This window comes from Nicotiana tabacum, chromosome 18 (assembly GCF_000715075.1).
Source record: "Nicotiana tabacum cultivar K326 chromosome 18, ASM71507v2, whole genome shotgun sequence".
Taxonomy (NCBI): Eukaryota; Viridiplantae; Streptophyta; class Magnoliopsida; order Solanales; family Solanaceae; genus Nicotiana; species Nicotiana tabacum.
The window spans coordinates 99,440,195-99,450,637 of record NC_134097.1 but is presented as its reverse complement, the minus strand read 5'-3'; the positions used below and the strand labels follow the sequence as shown (position 1 = coordinate 99,450,637).

Genomic DNA, 10,443 nt, shown 5'->3' with positions numbered 1-10,443 from the left:
TATTTTCTTTGTAGACAAAGAAATTATAGGTAGAATAGTATGGGGAATGTATCATGGATATATTAAGTGCTCGGGGGATCGGGGATTTTTTTTTAAAATAGAAAAATTATCGAACCAACGCCTAGGCCAGGGCCCCATGCTGCATGGGGCACAATTTACAAAATGCTCGAACCTCCCCCCCCCCCAACCAGTGTCAGGTCTAGCGCGGGGGTGGGGGTGGAGGTGAGGTTGGGGGAGGGCATGGAAGTATAATTTTTTTTTCATTTTTGTTTGATTTTTATTTATTAGATTAATACCCATACTCATAAAACCCGACCCATATACCCATATATCCTAACATTATAACCCACCTTACAATCCATACCTATACCCATCTTAAATTAAAACACAACTCTAACACCTTAACTATATTTCTCTCTCTCACCCAATGTAACTCTCTCTCTCTCTCTCTAGCTTCCGCCGCTTCTCTTCCTCCTCCTCTCTCTCATATTTTTCAAACTTTTCTCTTGCTCTCATCCTAAATCCTATAGGTATGTTCCTCTTCTTTTTCTTATTTTTCTTTTAATTGGTATATGATAATAAACACCCCTACCAAATGCCCTAATCCCCAAATTTTCCCCTAAGTTGCTTTTAGAACTTGTTCTATGTTGGGTGGCCCGAATATGGACCGAAATTGGTTGTTATAAGTTTATTGTTGTATTGTATACGGTGTAGTAAACTAAAATTCCCTCTACTACCACCATGTTCCACCATTGTTGAACTAAGTTGCACACACTTCATGTAAACAATGTGTTTGATAAAATGTTTGAATAAGTACTTTGTACATCGGTGAAGTTTGAGTAACCGAGTATAGTTGAATGTGATATCGAGCTAAGTGTGGGGTGTTTGGGGTGGTTTAACATAATTCGGAGATTGGTTTTAATGTGCACATGACACTCATACCATGTATTTTTATTATGTATGTTGTAGCACTTTGTAGTATTAGCTAATGTATTGTAGTAGTTGTAGAGGTTAAGAACCATGCGTCACTTGCTTGCATTAAGGCTAAATCACTTCGCCATGATCTACCATTTGATTTGTGTGGCATAGCTCGTGAGCTATAACTGTGCGGCATGGGGAAGTCTTGAGTACCCATTACCTTGTGGTGCAACACTTGTGCGTTTTAAACCACGATTGTGAGTATAGTATATTGAGCCTTCGGTTTAAGAGTGGGGTCATCTTTGACTCTCACGATCACCTTCGGCAGCTTTCTTGATTCATTTGCACATTCATGCTTATTTGTGTTGTAGGTTTCTATGGCTTGTGATAGTGAAAATAAGGGCAAGGGAGTAGGGAAGTCCTCAACCACTGCTCGCGCGCCTAAAAAATGCAACAAAAGGGGAAGGATCATCCAGGCAAGCAAAAGGTAAACTAGTTGCCGACGGATCACAGACCGCATCGTTGCGATCGAGGCCTCTTTTGGAGATAGTTTGTGATGATTCCATCACATGGCATAGGGTCTTTGTGCCATATGGGCGCTACATCTTCGAGATGGGCATTAATGTGAAAGATTTAGAAAAGAACTTCCCGGACATGTATGACTGGTTTGCGAGAATTGAACATGGAAAATTCCTAGAATGCCCCGACCATGCAAATTTGAGCATGGTGCGAGAACTGTATGCTAATTGGAATGCGGACTTATTCAGGTGATATGTTCGTGGAAAAGATGTGCCACTGTATAGGCGGTCCTTGTGTGAATTTTTGGGGGTTGAGAACTCTAACCCGCGGAGGCTACAAAAATTTGTGAAAAGCCCAAGCTACACGGCGATACGTCACACTCTTTGTGCCATTGATTCGAATGCCAAGTGGACCAGAACTAAGGGCGATGCCCATCTTGAGATAATCCACTTTGCTTTCAACAAGACCGCCAAAGTGTGGCAAAATATTGTACATGCTCGCCTCATGCCAGTTGAACATAACACTGAATACACTCGAGCTCGAGTGTGTGTGATATTCTTTTTGATGACTTGGTGACTCATTAATATGGGTGAGATCATGTTGGGGGAGATGGCTCGCATATAATTTGGGCGGCAGATCAAGGGATTCTTCTTTGGCAACTTGCTCACGCAGTATATGCTTTTCCGGGAAGTGCCTGAATATCCCGGGTATGACGAAGTTGTGGAGGATCCTAAGGGGTTGATGGAAATCACATGTTTGTTGGAGACTACAACTAAGCTTACCCAGGCACCACAGAATAAGAGGGATGAGAACTTCAACAAGTATCTCTATAACTCCTTAAATGTGATCATGAGCAGGATGGGTGTATCAGACGAGGAACATATGCATTTAGGCAATGATTTGGAAGAACAAGATGATGGGTATATCAAACGAGGAGCATATGCATTTACGCAATGATTTGTCTAGTTCTTCCAAAGAGATATTGGGGATTGCATCTGGCAGTACCGTTCACCCGTCGGAGGATGAGAACACTCACAAAGGCTCCGATACGGTGGATAACATCGGTGATAAAGTCAGGGGGGCCATGGCTTTGGTGCCCCTGAGACCTGATGATGATGAGGATCCCAGAGATGCAGTTAGCGGGCATGCTAAGGAGGAGGACAACGACTAGCAGGGAGTTTTTTTTTTCTTCCAACTTTGCTTTATATTTTTACATGCATCGGGGACTATGCATATGCTAATTGTGGAGTGGGAGAATTACTTCTTGTGATGTACATTGTATAAATAGTATCAATTTGTTTCTTTTTATTAGTTTTTACTTAGTCTAGTTTTAGAAAGAAAAAAATACAAGAATACAAAAAGACAAAAAAAATCATAAAAAGCTTGAACTTTTCCCAATGATGGATCTTTTGGATATTTTTCTTGAGGGATTTAAATCCAATTAAAAATATCAAAAATATTTTTCATTTTAGGATAGTTAGGTAGTATCCCTTGGTTTTTCTTTGGGCGGCGTTTATTTTCTAAGAGTGTAGCTCGAACCGGGTACTTTATTTTTTTAGGAGTAGGTTAGGAAGAAACTGAATTGCTCTAAGGTGCCTATTGATGTGTTTGGTGCTGACACATTAGGTTATGGCATGCGCTCTATCTTCATGTACATTCGACTAGAATTGTGATGCCTGAGTAAAATAAATAGCCTACTCTGTGATGCCTTTTTAAGTTATTTGACTTGTATGCCACACAGTGCAATATTGCTTACAAATTTCTTAACTATAGAATTTTCCCTTTGCGTTAATCAAAGCGAAATCATTAAGTTGTGGTAGTCTAGGAGATAACGTAGGCGTTTCATGTTTGATCATAGATGTGCTTGTCACTTAAAAATAAAAATTTTCTGTTGCTAGCCCTTTTGAGCCTATAGACCTTTTCTTTGGAACCTACATTACAAGCCGTATTCCTATTTTGTTCTTAATTTGAGATTGTTGAACCTTTACCTCCTAAAGAACTTAGTCGCTAAAAGAAGTAAGGTGAGAGATTAGGGAGTAGATTTTGAGTGGAACCATGGAAGGGCTCTTAAGGTGCACTAAAGTTGTGAAAAAAGGTCACTAGCCGATGGACCTAAATGTATGGAGGGTGTGTAAAAAAAAAAGAGAAAGAAAAGAAGAAAAAAATTTGCAAGAAAGAAAAATAATAGTTCAAATAATATAGAGAAACACACACCTCCTAATCTTACTAATTCGTGCTAGTGGGAGTATAAAAATGCTTAATTGAAAAAAAAGGCTATCTTGTATATGGTTTGTGGCGAGTGAATTGGTTGAGAATAATATGTGTTCGATTTGTGAGTGTAGTGTATTAAAGTGCTTAGGAGGGTTATCCACTATTTCTAAATGTATCCTACTCGTCCTTTAGCATACATTACAACCTTAATGTCCTAATTGATCCTAGATTTTGCAAGCATAGATTAGTAGAGATGTACATTATGGGCAAGCTTATGGTACGAGCACGGGATGCACATGAATTCTTTGTGAGAGTGAACGAATTTCATTCAATTGTCTGAATGTGTGGACTACTTTATATGCACTCTTTTGTTTGTTGGTGAGGGCACATGATCACATGAAGGATTGGTGATGTTGTAAACTTCTTTTGTTGGGTGAGTGCACGAGTTGATGGTGCTTAGTGAAAACGAGTCGGCTCTTGAGGTAGGGGTAGTTACGGATAGGTTATTTGAATTGAAATGGTTATACTTGGGCATGTTAAAACGGGAAGAATGTGAAATTTGTATGTTCATGCTTGATTTCGGCCGGTATCGATCATAGTCAAGGGTAGAGTGTATGGTTAAAAATTGAAGTGCTCCTCTCTAGTTGAGATGTGTACGTTGTTGGGTGTAGTTGATAGTCCCATTGCTCTAGGGCGAGCAAGAGTTTAAGTGTGGGGTGTTGATATTTAGCTTAAAGTATATGCATTTATATATATTGCCTCATATTTTACTCGTGTATCATGGATTTCGGATGTGAATTATATTGATTTATGTTAATTCGTGGTATTTTTATATGTAGGGATCATCTAGAGGTAATAGGAGACAAAAGGTATAAGATTAGAGTCAAAAAGATAAAAAATTGGCCATAGTAGCGCCACAAGTAGCGTGGGGCGCTACCTGTGGCGCCATTTTCAGAATGCTTATTTTCCCAGCGCCCAGGCGAAAAATCTCCAACTTTGCCCCGGACAATGTTATTTCGGCCCAAGACCTACCTACCACGTATAAAAGCAAGACTAAGCCTATTTTGAGAGGGGAGACACCACTTTGAAGGGAGAATACACACAAGATACATCCAGGAGCGAGGATATCTTGGTTTTCTTCATCTTTGCTTCGTATTTCCAATTATTCAACACTTGTGAAGTTGTTTTGATATCATCATGAGTGGCTAAAACCCATAGTTCTGAGGTTGTGATTTTGCCATGAATATTATTGTTTAAAGTTGACTTAACCTTAATTATAATTCACCAATATACGGTTGTTTCTTCAATTCTGTGATTAATTGCTTAATTGTCTGGCCAACAGTTAGGTTCTATTTACTATTTATGCTATGCTTGGGAAAGCCAAGTTTAGATTAGAGAAGAATTGAAGAGAGCATGACCTTAACTCTGAGGGGGGACGAATTTGTGGTTAGGATAGAAATATACCTAGTCACCGTGCTTAATTAAATATCATAATCTTAATGCGTTTTTAATAGGTTGATTCCATAGGAGTATAAGCGTTAATCTATTTTGAATAGCCGAGTAGTACTTTGGGAGAGTGCTGCAAAAGCAATTACTCGATTAATTAGCAACCATGAGTGAATAGGAAAGGGAGAGTTAACGAGAGCACAATAAGATTGTTGAATCGATCACAACCCTGGAATATTTGTCTCTACTGAATGCACAATAATCATTTTGTTGCTTGATAATTTAGTTACTCGTTAGAATTATTGTTTAGGATAATCACACATTTGAATTGTGATTGACTCGACTGAATAACAATTTTGGTGAATTTAAGTGGGTAGTTAATACATGTCTTTGTGGGTTCAATACTCGACTTTTTATTACTTGTACGACCAAATTAATGTTTACTATTTATTTTTTCAATTAATTGTTTCAACAAGTTATATATATATATATATATATATATATATATATATATATATATATATATATATATATATATATGTATATGTATTGTCATTTTTTTTTATAGTGTACACAGTATATGTTTTGTGGTCTGTGATAGAGTATAACAATTCAATGTTGATAGAATGATAGTATAGTGATGATCATACAAACGAAGATGCTGATATATTAATTTCTCGTCATCTGTGATACCGTATTACATAAAATTATGATAACACAAAACAATTCCTTAATATATAGTAGTATTTTTTAGTTTATGTGGTTCAGGTGTTGAATCGGTGAACTGTGACCATATGGAGGTTAATCATATATCTCATATGCTTTGAAGCTTCTTTTCAATACAATTTCTTATTGCAGTTAATGAAATCAAATGGCTTGACAAGTTTTCATGAAAATGATATTTTATAGCCAATACCATTGAAATACCGGGAAGCACAGCTAGAAACTTGATTAGAATTCTACTTTTAGGTTAAATACATTATGAAGAAACCTAAATTAAATAATTTGTACAAAATAAAGAGAAAATCTAAATGGAAACAAAAGCCTCTGGACATAGTTTACTTGGTTGATCACAATTTAAATTAATAATTTAATCTCAGATTTGGGAAGCACTTACGAGAGTCCACCCAGTATATATTAATAATTGACATTTTCAACCGAATTTTGAAAAAAAGAAAAAAAAGAAAAAAAAAGAAGGATGCTCGAGAAGCACTTCTTGGCTAGGAAATTAAAAGAACGGGCATATTGCGTCTTAAATAATAAGGAAATTGACCAATTCGGAATATTTGACTACATAAACAAAATAAAAGAAACAAAAAATAAAACCCAGTTTCGTGACATAAATAAACAAACGAAATCACAAAATAATAAAATTAGGAACTTGACCAATTCCGTTCATATTTTTAATGAAATTTTAGGGGGTGACATTAAGGCTATTACGTAACAATGGAAGATTTTTTTAGCACAAAATAATCGTTCTTGTCTTCCCCTTTTGATGGTCAAAATATTAATAACCTATTTGGGTTATGGGTCAAATCGAATTGGGGATAAAATGGGTCTGAATTGAATATGGTCCATCTAAGTTTATGTGGAATTATAATTAAAACTTTTAATTAAATTTAACGTCATGTCATATTTTTAAAATTTTGAACCATAATGACTTTAAAGTTACAAAGATAAAGTTGAGTGACTCTCATGAAAAATAGATAAGTGACTTTTGTGAAATAAATAATAAGTTAGATAATCATTAGTGAAGTTAACGCTTTCTTTGAACTATGTTCACTCGTCCATACAAATAATAACAAACCTTAAGATTTAAAACCTCAAGTGCCAACTAATTAGAATTTGAAGATTGCTTGATTGCCTATAAAATAAATCTTTATAATTAAAATTTCTAATTTCTAGACAAACACATTGATAAAATTTGATTTTTTCTGTTCGTTCTGCATACTATTAACATAACATGATTCCAGCTTATTGAAGGAAATATATATATATAAAAAATGTTGCTGCCCAGGATCGAACTGGGGACCTTCAGTGTGTAAGACTGACGTGATAACCACTACACCACAGCAACTTTAATATACTTTGCTATCCATCAAAATATATTTAGTATTAACATTAGTAGGCATAAATAAGCTATTAAATTTCTTTTGTATGCACGCCAATATGATTTTCCCAGTAGAACTCGTAGAACCAAGAAAATGATACCTTCTAAGGGCGTGTTTGGTACGAAGGAAAATATTTTCGGAAAATATTTTTTAATTTTTTCATATTTGGTTGATTTAAATATTTTGGAAAATATTTTCTTCATCAATTCATTGGAGGAAAATGTTTTCCCTATCAAGAGAAGAGAAAACATTTTTCAATCTTTTTTCCAACCATCCCCCAATCCCCCTCCCACCAACCCACCCCCACACTCCCAACCCACCCTTGCCACACCCCTACCCCCACCCCACCCCACCCCACCCCACCCGTACCCTAAATAGAAATGTTGTTAATAGTACTATATTTTCATGTTATAGATAGAGTATTTTTTTCATTTCAATAAATGAATATTTTTCTTTTCATTTAAAAAAAAGTACTTTTTTTCAAGATGTAGAAAAAATATTTTCTTTCATTTCAACAAAATAATATAGTAAAAAGTATTTTCTTTTCATGTAGAAAAAGTATTTTCTTTCATTTCAACAAAATGAGTATTTTATTTTCATGTCATAGAAATAGTACTTTCTTTTCCAGACAAAAAAGAGTATTTTTTTAGTTATGAAGCACAAATTTAAACGGTGTTTTTGCGTAAAAAGGTAAAGCAACACATTAGTTTCTTTGGGTTTGTGTGAATTTTTAGAAGAATAGTTAAATTTTGAAGAAAATAGTGTCATGAAAAGGTTGGGTATTTGCGGGGGGGGGGGGGGGAAGGGTGGGGAGTACTTTCGGGACTTGGGGGAAGGGGGTGAAGAGAGTAGCATAAAAAATTATTTTCCTAAAAAATATTGTACTCTCTAACCAAACACTAGAAAATATTTTCTGGAAAAAGGTTTTCAATCACCAACCAAACAAGAAAAAATAAGTGATATAACCACTCATTTTCCATGAAAATAGTTTCTAGGAAATTATTTTCCATGGAAAATATTTTCCTTCATACCAAACACACCCTACGTTACCATTATTAGGTGGTTCAAATTTTAGCTTTATTTTTTTATTCAAAGACTAGAGGTTCAAATCATCTACCAAATTTAGAGATGAAAAATTACAACATTAAATTAGCACGATATTTTTTTGGATTTGAAAACTGTTTAGTCTTATGTTTTCCCTATTGGATAACAATTAAACTTATAAGTGTTTTAAGAATATGTGATTTCACTTGGCACAAACTGCTAAATATGAGAATTGATGTTAGAAATTAACAGTAAAATAAAGCAAACCAATATGATAAACAGTTGTGGCCCTCGAGCTAAATCGCACTCGAACCAACTGAGTATGCTTAATGAAAAGTATGAACTGAACAACAGAGTTTAAGAGAGAAAATGTAATATATTGCCTTGTTATGCGTGAATGTGATGATTGCAAAGTGATTAGAACCCTCTTTATATAGTAGAAAAATTCTACTTATGGTACAATTCTAAATATGGAAGGAAATCCCATGATTGGCTAAATAACCGGTCCTGACTCGATATGTGCCGAGATTTCCGCCACGATCTTTGTCCGATCACAGATATCTCGGCTTTCCATTATTCGACTTAACAGGCTCCCTTCGATCTGGCTCGTTCTCTATCCTTCTTCGATCTCGATCATGGCCGATTTCGATTTTGACCGGTCATTGATTCATGAGTTTGGCGGTCCATCCCCATGCCGAGACTCGATACAATATGAGGCCGAGACTTGGTATATCACCCTGACTCCGATCAGCCACACAAAATTAGGCAAGCCCGAATTAGACCGTATACAGATAGTCCCCTCGTTTCTTGAATTGAGTCTTCGAACATCCCCTCGGTTTATCATGACGTAAGCATCATGACATAAGCGGCAAAGATGGCCGAAACGTCTCGTCGGTACAGTTCTCTAGGCATTTAATGCTTGTCAGTTGATGGTCAGACACTACCGGCACTGAACCGTCGTCTTCAACCTATAAATGCATCTTTCTTCTCAAACTTTACTTACAAATCTCTTCCCTCTAATTTCCAAAATCTTTGCCTTCTTCAGAGCTTCATATTTTCAGATCTCTGAATTTCCTTACTTGTTTCATTGCAAAACACCAAGCGTTCTTTCTCCGTTTCATTCTTCCCCATCTACAAAATAGCTAAGACCTCAAAAACTGTCCCACACAAGGAAGCGCTTCCTCATCAAAGTCTACCGGCGCCGTAGTCGCGGTGGAGCATCCTCTTGAGGACTTCATTCCGACGAAGTGTGCCACTGCTATTGATTTTAAGGTGAAGAATACACCCTCAACACCTGGTCGGTGCGAACCGATGTCGAGGTACATATGTACGATTATAGAAGATCTCCTCGAGAAGGTGAAAGAGGAGTGCAACTAGGTAGGAAAAAATGTAGTAGTTCCTACCCCCGAGGAATCCATCACAACTCATATAGAGGGGTATCTGGGTGTCTACACTTACCCCTTCATGATAAGTCCCTCGACCCTGTCATCGTCGCCTTTTGCAAGAGGTACGACATGACTCTAGGCCAAATCCATTCGTCGTTCTGGAGGATCATAATCCTCCTCCGATTCTTTGCAAGCAAGATCGAGGGGCATCTTTTTACTCTCGATCACCTCATCCGTCTCTACAGCCCCCAGCTTTGTCGTGGAGGCATGGTCAAGCTTTACCGTCGAGCCACCAAACCCCCATTCTCGAGCATAGACGAGACCCGAGACCATGGTTAGATGGGTTGATTCATCCGAATAAAGACTTCGGACCTGATCCCTGCCGAGGACATGCTGTTTCCTGAAAAATGGAACATGCAACGTAAGTATTGCTTTGCCTTTGAATATCTATCTCTGCCATTTTACTTTTCGCCTTCCCCTCATCTAAGTTTTTTGTGTTGCAGATGTGGCTGTTGTACCGGAAGTGATCCCTGACCTGAGGCAATGGGTCGAGGGAGTAGTGTCACAAAAATCTTACTCCGAGTGTGCTTGGATGGAGTTATCAAAGGGTCAATGGGAGGCCCGTAACCATGGTAATCTTCTCACTTATCTTTTACTTTTGCTAGGCCTCGGGAAGAATGTGCCAATGAGGCCCCCCTCTACTGAAGAAGAGCAACTTCTTTCCTCATCTTCCCCGAAGCAGCACAAAAAGAAGAAAAGAAAGGAGGCTCAGAGTTCTCCAGGCCCGAAAAAGAAAAGGCCGGCTAAGA

General features: G+C 37.2%; 1 non-coding gene across 1 annotated transcript; it reads right to left on the bottom strand.

The window, feature by feature from the left end:
- Positions 1 to 7,098: 7,098 nt before the first annotated feature.
- On the bottom strand, positions 7,099 to 7,171 carry TRNAV-UAC (transfer RNA valine (anticodon UAC)). The gene has a single exon. It is a non-coding gene; the product is annotated as a tRNA-Val (tRNA).
- Between the last annotated feature and the right edge of the window lie 3,272 nt (positions 7,172 to 10,443).